Source organism: Oratosquilla oratoria, chromosome 7 (assembly GCF_046742065.1).
Source record: "Oratosquilla oratoria isolate Oo_2021 chromosome 7, ASM4674206v1, whole genome shotgun sequence".
Taxonomy (NCBI): domain Eukaryota; kingdom Metazoa; phylum Arthropoda; class Malacostraca; order Stomatopoda; family Squillidae; genus Oratosquilla; species Oratosquilla oratoria.
Window position 1 is genome coordinate 83063431 of NC_134783.1, and position 12500 is coordinate 83075930.

General features: G+C 43.6%; 1 protein-coding gene across 9 annotated transcripts in view; it reads right to left on the reverse strand.

Moving 5' to 3' along the window:
* The window catches only part of mib2 (E3 ubiquitin-protein ligase mind bomb 2), a 672548-nt gene that overhangs the window by 77350 nt on the left and 582698 nt on the right, over positions 1 to 12500 (reverse strand). Inside the window, exon 1 of one of the 9 annotated variants that reach the window (XM_076188495.1) lies at positions 4536 to 4555. The exons of the other annotated variants lie outside the window; for them this stretch is intronic. The gene's annotated coding sequence lies outside the window, so the exon portion shown is untranslated. Of the gene's footprint in view, positions 1 to 4535; positions 4556 to 12500 lie in introns of those variants that run through there. 9 annotated transcript variants of the gene reach the window in all.

Sequence of the window (12500 nt, forward strand, 5' to 3'; positions counted from 1 at the left end):
GAAGGTGCGGGGCGCACGTGGGGTCTTGAGGGTATTGGAAATGGTTGTGCTTATGAATGAAGCCTGAAACCTGTGTAATCAGCTCGACTTTATTGATGAGGTGCTACCACTGAAGAGTGATACAGGTATACCGCACAGAACAGAAAAAAAAAACAGAATCACTGTGAAAAAAACGTATGCAAAAATGACCCGAGACGAAGGACATTGAAGTCAGTAAGTACTTTCATGTATATACACTCAAGATAAGAACACGGACAAAAGGGAATGTTTTGACCCTACCTGACCTCAATTAACCTAATCTGACGGAAATTTCATTTGGTCAGCAGTTTGCCAAATTAAAAATGTCCATAACTAATATTCACATTACTCGTATATGTTCTTGATATCAAACATGATTCAATCAATCACAGTGTTTGAATAAGAGTCTGGCCATTAATCGGTCACAGAGAACTTTTAGCCAACTCCACCCACTCTGTTTCGTTGTTCTATGTCTTTGGACAGCTATACCAAGTGGGTGGCAGTTATCAGTGACCGAGGAGGGGGCACGATCCCAGGTCTATACAACTGAGTGACTGCGGAAAAAAGTATATATATATATATATATATATATATATATATATATATATATATATATATATATATATATATATATATATATATATATATATATATATATATATATATATATATATATATATATATATATATATATATATATATATATATATATAAAGAAGGGGACGTTCGTTAAAGTCAGTTATAATAACATAAATCTAAAGTCCACATTGACTGATGACGAAATGATGGTTGGTATCAACTATTCATACCCTGAACCGAGGCTGATCGCATATGTGGCACATGCAACATGTGGTGCCAGCTCCCCCCCCCTCCTCCCCTCTCCGACCCTCACCCTCAGACAGGGGCCGAATTACGGTTAACTGTTTTGTTCATCTCCGTGCTAACCCACCGCCGCCCCACCCCCTTAAGCGCTCTGGTTCAGTTACAACGAGATGTGGATGGATGTTGGGCAAGTCTCGAATGATGATAACAATGGTACATCACAAATCATCGTGACTTGTGTCCCAATTTCCCTACACACCATCATTTGAGAGCAAGAGCTAGTGTGAGAAAGACCGCAAGTGACGCTAGAATAAGTAAATAAATACATAAAACAAATAAATATATAATAATAATAATAATAATAATAATAATAATAATAATAATAACAATAATAAATAAACAAAATAAAGTCCAACAACTGGATATCTCCCCCTAAAATAAAAATAAAATAAAAAATAGATATATATATATAGATAAATAAATAAATGAAATTAAATAAATGCATAAAAAAAATTACGCTGCTATGCAGTAATCACGCTGGTCGACAACGGGGCCACGACCAAAGTTGGGTGGCCAAAGACGAGGACACAACAGTGTGATCGAATATGAATATGGTGTGTTGGGAGGCAGTGTGGTTAGATAGACTACGTTGTGGTAGTTATGAGGTAGACGACGTGCAGGAATAAAATACAAAAGTGCCACTCGCAACGGTAGGGCTCAAGGTCGACATGACCCACTGGTCACGTGATACGGTGGTATGACGTCACGCCCGTCATACGTCACATGACCACGTGATAACGAGGAGAACGGGCCGGAGTGGTTGTGTTGCAAGAGGTCAATTGGAGATGCAAGGGCCCTGTCCTCCTGTGGCAGTGTAAAGTCACTGTTAGCCTAAGTGCAAACTGAGACGTAGACGACACACACGACGCAGAACAGAGCAAAGGCAGACTTCCTGTTGCTGAATTGAAATACAGTTTGAACTTCTCTCTCACTTGAAATGCTTCTAGATGTACCTACTACCTCAGCATTTCAAGTGAGAGAGAAGCTCAAATTGTACTTCAATTCAGCAACAGGAAGTCTGCCTTTGCTCTGCGCTGCGTCGCCTGTGTCGCCTGCGTCTAACTTTGCGTTTAGGGTAATGATAAAGCTAGCCGTGGAAGGGCCAGTTTTATTGTCCACACTTGCTACAAGTGTGGGAAGGGTGGAAACTCGTCCCGATAGTAACGTGGTGGTCCTGCTCGTAAAGTCACGAGATAGAGAGAGAGAGAGAAAGAGAGAGGAGAGAGAGAGGGAGAGAGAGAGAGAGACAGAGAAGAGAGAGAGAGAGAGAGAGAGAGAGAGAGAGAGAGAGAGAGAGAGAGAGAGAGAGAGAGAGAGAGAGAGAGAGAGAGAGAGAGAGAGAGAGAGAGAGAGAGAGAGAGAGAGAGAGAGAGAGAGAGAGAGAGAGAGAGCTTTGAGGTCGACGCCGAAAGGATTATTTTTCTCCCCTGAAGGTGACCTGTAGGCAGGTGGTTCTTCGGAAGGGTGGAAAGTCTCCTCCTCCTCCTCCTTTTCCTCCTCCTCTTCAGGAGAGAGGAGACCTCTGTAAAGTAATGCAGGAGTGTACGGGGGTGTCGGTGCAGCTATAATTCCCTTTCGTACCGGATGACATTTTAGTTTTGGCTGTCGCCAGGCGATTTTATTCAGCAGGTAGTGGTGGCGGCGGCGGCAATTGTGACACTACGTGAAGACACTACGTCAAGCACACCTGGTACCCGCGGGTGACTAGCTGTAACCATCAAGTGCCTCAACCCAGAGTGACAAACCAAAGTGTACTGAAGATATATATATATATATATATATATACATATGTATATATATATATATACAAGTATATATATATATATATATATACATATATATATATACATATATATATACATATGTATAAATATATATATATATATATATATATATATATATATATATATATACATAGATATATGTATATATATATATATTTCCCCCGAGATATAGGTGTACTCACCGTAACCTGGTCAACTTGGAAATAAAACTATTATTTATATATTAAGAGTTATCTGACACGATATAATGCCTTACATGCAAACAAATCCGAGTTTTTAATCCATAAAGATATGTTTTCCGAGTGTTGTAAGTATGACAGAGTCATGTCATACATTTACTGTGTACGCAAAACCCGAACTGCAGAACCATCTGCAAACGTACTATGCGTACATGGAAGGTCCTGGTTCATCTGAACTTATGTATGGCCTGTTTTCCCCAGATTCGTGTTACGGGTTCATTCATCCGCACATTATGGTCGGAGTGGAGAAAGAGAGAGAGAGAGAGAGAGAGAGAGAGAGAGAGAGAGAGAGAGAGAGAGAGAGAGAGAGAGAGAGAGAGAGAGAGAGAGAGGCGCACACACACACACACACACACACACACACACACACACACACACACACACACACAGAAAGAGAGCAAGAGAGATAGACAGATAGAGAGAGACAAGCACACACACACGCGCACACAAACACACACACAGACATAGAGCAAGAGATAGACAGATAGATAGGTGGATAAAGAGAAAGACAGGCATATACACATACACACACATAGATAGAGCAAGAGAGAGCAAAAGAGAGAGGAGAGAGAGAGAGAGAGAGACAGAGAGAGAGAGAGACAGAGAGAGAGAGAGAGAGAGAGAGAGAGAGAGAGAGAGAGAGAGAGAGAGGCACGCACGCACGCACGCACGCACACACACACACACATCCACATACACACACACACAGATAGAAAGAGCAAAAGAGAGAGAGAGAGACGGGGGAGGTGTCACAACAAAGGAAGTAATTCAGGCCACGTGAACTCTTTCGAATCTGGTCTCATATTGGTGGGTGAAACGGTCGCTTGGGACCTTGTGGCTTGATCCAAAAGTAAAGATACTTTTTTTTGTTTTCCTGGCTGGCTGGCTGGCTGGCTGCCTGGGCACAGAAATTATGGGGTCATTTGGGATGGCCGCAATGCCTCTTGTCCCCACTAATTCGCGTTCCATGCCCGCTTATAAATACACTTTTTCGATTTGTGTAAAGACACTTTTTATTCCAATGACTTAGGAAAAAAAAGTCTATATTCGTTTCAGGCTTCAAACCCACCATCTTGTCTTAAATCAGCTCAGGGGTTGTCATACTCAGATGATTCTAATCAGCTACCAGAAAATCCCCAAACGCAACATTCATATGAATTAACTGGTCGTGCATGGAAGTTAGGGTGCCATGCAGTGCATGTGACAAAACAGAGCAATGACTGTAACCGGAAATTCAATTTGTTTACTAACACGCACACACAAACACACACACACGCGCACGCACACACACACACACACACACACACACACACACACACACACACACACACACACAAAACGAGTGTATAAAAGACGTTGCAATATTTATGTTGTTTGCTTAAAAACAATGTCGAGACGCGGCGATAGCCCATGTCTCGCATTGGCTCCAGGGCGTTCTACAGACGCGAGTCCGCGATGACGTAAGCTTCACCTACTAAATAAAGAAGAGAGCGTGAGCACCCACAAGCTCAGAGTGTGGGGATATAAACAAAAGCGTATAATGAAAAATATAATGATAAAACAAAAAATAAATACTAATGTGAAAGTGTAGAGTCCACTCGCTCGTACAAACCAGATAGGACACCCTAGTAGGCTCGTACACGTCGGACAACCATGACTTTGAAGGTACAGTTGCCAAGATGTCCGCACGGTCAAAAGGCCTCTGGGCTCCTTCGGAGTCGAGTGAATCCTAAATGAAGGAAAAGCAAACGTCAGAGCCACAGCTTCTGCATTATTAACATAAAACATCACCAGAGAGCACTTCAACCAGTTTGAACGCGAAGAGATACAATTCACTGCAGCCTTTACAAGGACATCAATGATGCCGTCACAATAAGAGCTATGAATAGGAAGCAAGGAAAAAAAAATGTGATGTTGAAAAAGGTAACTATCGACGAGAAAGCGGCACCAGCGAGATGAAAATAAATACATAAATTAATAAATAAGTAAATAAAAGGAATAACCTCATGAAACGGGACCTCGTTACCTCCAAAATAGAAAACGAAACAGATGATGAAAAAAAAAAAAATGCCTCCGATGCCCTAACAAATAAGCAGGAGGCCCCGCGGAGGGCACACGGTCCCGGCTGGGACCAGAGAATGACAACATAAATACCTACACACGACCAAACGAGCTGATCACGAGATCCATCATCACCACCACCACATTTACCATGAGCACATTACCACCACCACCACAAATATCATGAGATCTAGCATCAAAATCACAACCAATCACACCCGACCGCCGCAATATCGTGTCGTCAGTCACTTCCAACTCGCGCCCACGACAACCGCCGCGGTAGATGCGCCGCGGCACGCACGCACACACACACACACACACACACACACACACACACACACACACACACACACACACACACACACACACACACACACACACTCTCTCTCTCCTCGTCCCCCCGAGCCGCCCCTCCTTCATGACCAGTCCCTAACCCCGACCTCCCTCCATTTCCCTCTTCATCACCTCCTCCAATTCATTTCTTTCTCTCGCTATCATTCAGCCGTTCACTTGTTCCTTGTAGTAATTCCTCTCGCGGAAATAAGAGAACTCGTCGTTCTCCCTCTCTCTTTCTCTCTCTCTCTCTCTCCTTCCCTTACTCCCTCCTCACTTCTTCTCTTCCTCTTCCCTCTCCCTTCCTTCCTTCCTCTCCCATTTGAAGAAATGACTAGATAAGTCTTTTTGCAGTCGGTACTTAAAGGGCTCTGGTGACACGTGTACGGACCGACTCAGTTCAAAGAAGGTCAAATTCCATAGCCATGTAAGAACGGATATCAAGAAATTTACGTTCTCCAATAGCTCCTAAACTAAATTAACCTTATATAGCAATTCCATAGAAAAATATATCTTTCAAATTCAAAAAAGAAAAGTGAAAAATGTGTTTCCGTGATATAAGAATAGATCCTCAAAGAAGAATGCTGATCACTTTGATTATATCATCCTTTCTTTCAGTTACCCTCCTAAAACTCTCTCCTTCACCACCTCTTCGGCGTGATATTGCCCTGTAGGATAGAGGCGCTGGTTATGGGCTACGGAATCCAAATCCCTTCCTTCTTTAATCATTTCACATTACCTTTCGTCCCCTCCGTATCTCCTCTTCCCCTACCATCTCCCCTCTTCCTCCATCCTCTCCCTGTCTCCCGCTCCCTTCTTTCACTCCATCCCTATTTCCTCGTTTCTTCTTCTTTCACTCCATCCCTCTTTCCTCGTTTCTTCTTCTTCTTCCCCCACTTCCTCCCTCTCTCCTTGTCGTCGCTTGCTGAAAGACAGCCTCCATGAAATCGAGTTTTCAAGAATCTCATGACTCACAGATTGGTGAAGTAGGTTGCCCCGAAATCTAGGGTGGGCGGTGCGGCGCAAAGGGGAGGAGAGGGGAAGGTCTGGTGCTACCTGCCGATCCACTTTCTGTTCAAATGTTCCATGGCATCCTAGTAAGCTAACCAAACAAGGTGATAGAGAGCCTATGTTTACAGTATCCGTGTGATGTAACACGCACCCGCAATATGTAACAATGCCAGTGTGTGTGTGTGCATATCCTTCCGTTTCTCTACCTTTCTCGTAAACTCAAACAAATTTTCAGGATGAGCGTGTAAGACAGTGACAGAGAGAGAGAGAGAGAGAGAGAGAGAGAGACAGAGAAAGAGAGAGAGAGAGAGAGAGAGAGAGAGAGAGAGAGAGAGAGAGAGAGGGGGGGGGAAGGGAGAGACCCATACGTATATAATTTGGCCCCTGCTGTAGGAATATCTCCTGTGCTTATGAACGTCCTTGATTTCCACTCTTGTATACTACAAATTTTTGCCACCCGTTTCCCATTGCATGGCTGTCTCTTCTGTTTTTTTTTTTTTCTTTTTCCTAAAACCAGAGAGGCCTTCTGCTTTGTGATCCTCGACCTAATCCATTTCGAGTCTTGCGAGCCATTTATGCCAGCCCTTCAGTGTACTGTAACTAGCTACCAACAGATGTCTTTAATCAGTTGCAATAGAAACACACATATACAGATAAGGTCATATATGGGTTATCGAGCTCTCAACCAGTAGCGTAACAGCTGTCGATCACAAGTCCAACACGTCATCCACGACCCTGGTGAATCACACCTCATCCATCCGCCTACCAGCACCCATTACAGCAGCTTCCTCCTCTCCTTCTTAGTACTCACGAAGACAGGAAGTACCCAACTTAATCGCCAAAGCAGACTCATTCCTGTACGAGTTAGTCAGCAGGTCTCTATCTCTCTCTACGCGCGCGCGCACGCGCGCGCGCGCGTGTGTGTGTGTGTGTGTGTATGTGTGTGTGTGTGTACAGTATGTGTGCACGTATGTGTGAGCGAATAAAAGTGTCTCTCTCTCTCTCTCTCTCTCTCTCTCTCTCTCTCTCTCTCTCTCTCTCTCTTTCTCTGTGTATGTTTGTGTGTGTGTGTGTGTGTGTGTGTGTGTGTGTGTGTGTGTGTGTGTGTGTGTGTGTGTGTGTGTGTGTGTGTGTGTGTGAGCGAGTGAGAGTATGTGTGCACGTATGTGTGAGCGAATAAAAGTGTCTCTCTCTCTCTCTCTCTCTCTCTGTATATGTTTGTGTGTGTGTGTGTGTGTGTGTGTGTGTGTGTGTGTGTGTGTGTGTGAGTGTGAGAGTGAGAGAGTGAGAGAGAGAGAGAGAGAGAGAGAGAGAGAGAGAGAGAGAGAGAGAGAGAGAGAGAGAGCGAGTGAGAGTGTGTGCGCGTATGTGTGAGCGAATAAGTCTATCTCTCTCTCTCCCTTTCTGTGTGTGTGTGTGTGAGTGTGTGTGCGTGCGTGTGTGTGTGTGTGTGTGTGTGTGTGAGTGTGTGTGCGTGCGTGTGTGTGTGTGTGTGATTGTGTGTTTGCGTGTGTGTGTGTGTGTTTGCGTGTGTGTGTGCGTGTGAGTATGTGTGTGCGTGTGCTCGTCAGCGCAGTCGTGAGAGATACGAATGAGTCAGTTTTGATGACGACACGCAACGACGGGGAATTGTCTGGTAACCAGGAGGGCATGAAGACTAATACACACACAATCCTATGGCACTTTATAATCTAATTAATTTTTCACTCTTTGCATAGCCTTTATATCGTCTGTAACTAAGCTGGAACAACTACTCGTTCCATCCATCATGTCTTTGACGTATAATAGGAACATAGCTGATGTCAGATCAGAGCCCTGTGGGACCCAACTCATCACATATTATCCTCCACAATTGTGGTCGTGACTCAATCTTTCTGTAAACCCTTTATCCTAATGTCTTTCAGTGTATTCTAATCTCCACATTCTTATTTGGAGAGGTACCTTACCAAAAGTCTTCTCCAGGTACATATACAAACAATTCCCTCACTCATCTTTATTCCTGAACAATCAGCCACTGCTAAGTAAAAATAAGCGAGAGAGAGAGAGAGAGAGAAAGAGAGAGAGAGAGAGAGAGAGAGAGAGAGAGAGAGAGAGAGAGAGAGAGAGAGAGAGAGAGAGAGAGAGAGAGAGAGAGAGAGAGAGATTTGAAACAAAATATTTCTTTTCTAAAAGTCTCCCGTATGGTGTATTGACACTAGTTTTATGTAGTTAATATTGTTTTATATAGTCAATAATACCCCTACGGACCAGATCCACGCATCATTCTTTTATCACTGGATGTCCCCCCCAAAAAAAAATATATATATATATATTGTACTCCCACTCCTTTCTACTAACCCCTTATAACTCTCCTCCCTTGTGATTTCACCTTTTCGGAGGAATATTGGCTCTCAGGATAGAAGCGCTGGCTATCACCAACGAAATGCTAAAACTTCTCTGAAACCGAACTGGTAAACTGCCAAAATCTTCGTTACATATTCTGTCCACCCGTCTTTCACAATATTTTCGCATAATATATGACCACCAGTCTGGCCAAGAAAACACGTCTACAAATGCAAGTAATTCGTTTTTCTCTACTTCCTTAGCAAATCAAGAATACACATGCCTATGCCTATGTGCGTGTATGTATGCGTGTGTGTGTGTGTGTGTGTGTGTGTTTGTGCACGTGCGTGAATGCCTATGTTTGCATGCATGTATGCAAGCAAGCACGCTATACATTCATACTACCGTCTTACTCCAAACTTTATGACAGAAATGGAATGAGCACTTCCACAAGCGGAGATGCGCGCTCGCGTTGGGCAGGATGCTGCTTGTGCGAGGAAGAGGAAAATGAGGAGGAGGAGGAGGAGGAGGAAGAAGAAGAGAAGGGGGAAGAGGAGGAGGGGAAGAAGAAGAGGAGGAGGAGGGGAAGAAGAAAAAGAGGGGGAAAAGAAGAGGAGGATAGGAAGAAGAGGGAAAAAGAAGATGAGGAAGAAAAGGGGAAAAGAAGACGGGGAAGAGGAAGAGGAAGAGGGCGAAGAAGAAGAAGAGGAGGAAGGGAAAGAAGAGGAGGAGAGAAAAGAAGAGGAAGAAGAAGAAGAAAAGAAGAAAAGAAGAAGAAGAAGAAGAAGAAGAAGAAGAAGAAGAAGAAGAAGAAGAAGAAGAAGAAGAAGAAGAAGAAGAAGAAGAAGAAGAAGAAGAAGAAGAAGAAGAAGAAGAAGAAGAAGAAGAGAGCCCAAATCGTGGTGCATCATCTGCCTCGGAAACGGGGAAAGACGGAGAGATGAAATACACCGATACAGGTGGAGGTTGGATCGGCGCCCTTTGAGCTCTTTCCGCCTCGGGCGGGCGAGGGCACTTTTCCTTCTGCTCGGGTTGCCGTCAGTCAATTTCATTCGTCTCCGGTGTCTCCCACTCCACCTCCTGGTACCTAAGGGTCATACACGGTTAATATTATTGCGCAATATTCCGTATTGTACAATATTATTGACGGTGTAGGGATAGCATTGAAGCATGACAATATATCGAAGACATGGAATGTACAGGTCAAACAAGCGTGCCTCTTCAATGCCATACCTACACCGTCAATAACATTGTACAATACGGAATATTGCGCAAAAATACTGATCGTGTAGGGCCCGCTTTAACTGAAAGAGTTGCTAAACTTCGACAACCTGAGTAAATACGTCTTCTTCAGATTCAGCAGAAAAGGAGGATTTCTTGAAGACTTCGTACACTAAGATTCTATCACATCGTCGTCTTAGCTCGTGCACACGAATACATACATGTACGTGTGTGCGCGTACGTACACACATGCACACCCATGTACCTAGGAGCGAGGTTCTCTATTCAATTACCCAAAAGAACATCTCGGTAAAGGGGCTCTACGCCGAGTCTGCTGATCTGGAAGCTACACAGAAACTTCCGACATGCAATATCGTAAGAGTAGTTTCCTAGACAGACAGACAGACACACACACACACACACAAACACACACACACACGCGCGCACACAAACACACGTACACACGAACACTAATCCCCTCTACAGCAATCCCCCTCCCCACCACTCTTGGCATCATACACCGCACCCTCCCCCCTCCCCCACCTCCTCCGCAGGACCCCCCCCTCCCCTCGTCCTTCACCTTTGGCATCGTTAAGGCTTCAATGCAGCCACGCGTATCGTATCCTGCTTGAAGACAGACTCCATGTAATCCAAGGTGTTGTCACTACCAGCCCTAAGAGGGGTCTCGACCGAAAGAGGCCCACTTCAATCCAGAAACCGCCCCGTCAGAGGCGTTAAAACGCGTCCCTCCATCGCACGAACCGAAAGGATAATGTACGTCACCGAGGTGAAGGGGTAAAGGCCCAAAACAACTCATTCCTATGCAATACGTCATCGCGGGGGCGCGGGGGCTCGAGCCGCGTCGGCTTCGTGGATTTCATATGCCTAATGTGTTAGGATAGCTCAGAAGGATGAGACGGGTACAGGCAGTATACTAGGAATATACGCCCATATAACCAAACGAGCTTGTATATTATGGGCACAGGGTCCGGAGGAGAGTAGCGTATGCCGTCACCATTACCCTAAGGCCTAAGCGCTTACACTGTTGGACCAGGTAATAGTCACTGCTGGGAATCGGAGAGAAAAAACGGGATTCGAACCCGCGACTAGGAAAATACAAGATCCGTACGCTTCTGGTTACGCCACACAAGGTGAATCCATAAAATATATGCGAGTAAACTGTGTGTGTTTGTGTTTATTACACACACACACACACACACACACACACACACACACACACACACAAATAACTTGCTAAAGTAGTGTTTAGTGCCGAAAGATGCCACGGTGCAGATCAGAGTTCATCACTGAAAGCTAAAGCTTCACAATACTGCAAGCAGTCACCGTTCCTTTTGAGCAAGGAACTGAATGCGTATGTTGTAAGTTCACAGTCCATACCTCGGAATATACGAATTCTGAGCTCTTATCCGAATGGAGGTAGGTGTGGGTGGGTGGGTGGGTGTGTGTGTGTGTGTGTGTGTGTGTGTGTGTGTGTGTGTGTGTGAATCTAGCACGTGATCCAAGATGTCATTATCCTGTCATAAAACTGTCATGTTTAGTGTTATGAACTTGTAAGAACTTGTTGGTTTAATTCTAGTAAGAATTAATCATTCAGGAACGAATGAATATATGACAGAAAGAAAATATAATTTGATTTATTTAAATTTATGGCATTTATATTTATTGCAACGGCTATTAATGAAGAGTACACTAATCATTTTCACAAAAGAAAAACAAATTACAACTAAAGTGGTTAACGCGAAATAAAAAATTCACAATGCAAAAAATAATAATAATAATAATAATAATAATATTCCTGACTAGTTTCGCCTAAGTGGCTTCCTCTGAAGAAGCCACTCAGGCGAAACTAGTCAGGAATAAAAGTATTTCCCTCAGCCCGTGTTCCCTTACCTCCTATCCACAATAATAATAATAATAATAATAATAATAAAATAAAAGGTAAAAAGTCCTGCCACCACGCGGCAATACAAAATCAATAGGTGACTCGTCCAACCCTAAACTGAGCTAGCGTCAAGATAAAAAATCTGGTCACCAAACAAAACAGCAAATTTATATAAAAAAAAGTGACACAAACACATAATTAAACACCTTCATTTACTGTAAGCGGCAGCTTCCTCCTCAGGGAAAAAAAGGTAAAAGCGAAGACGGGTGTCTGAACTACCCTTAAATAGTCTAACACAACCACGAGGTTGCCAAAAGCCGCTGGGGCATGGACTGGCACCTAATGGCTCTAAATAAGACAAAACATACATAATCCTTACTTACTAATCTTAAACCTATTCAGACCCCATTACAATACTTCTGGGTCTCACATCTTAACCTAAAATGTCAAAGTTCATAATAAATATATATATATATATATATATATATATATATATATATATATATATATATATATACACACACACACTGTGATCCGGCAGTCACCTTGGATTGCCGGGGGAACCAAATTCCCTTTAATTTCTGGACAGGGAAACCGCGCGACTGACCACACATAGGAGGTGCGTATAAAAGCAAGTCTCCTTAGATCCACACCGTAAGAAATACACACTAACAATTTAGAATAGAAAATCAAAACTTCTACGCATACTGTCGAGGGAAACAACGA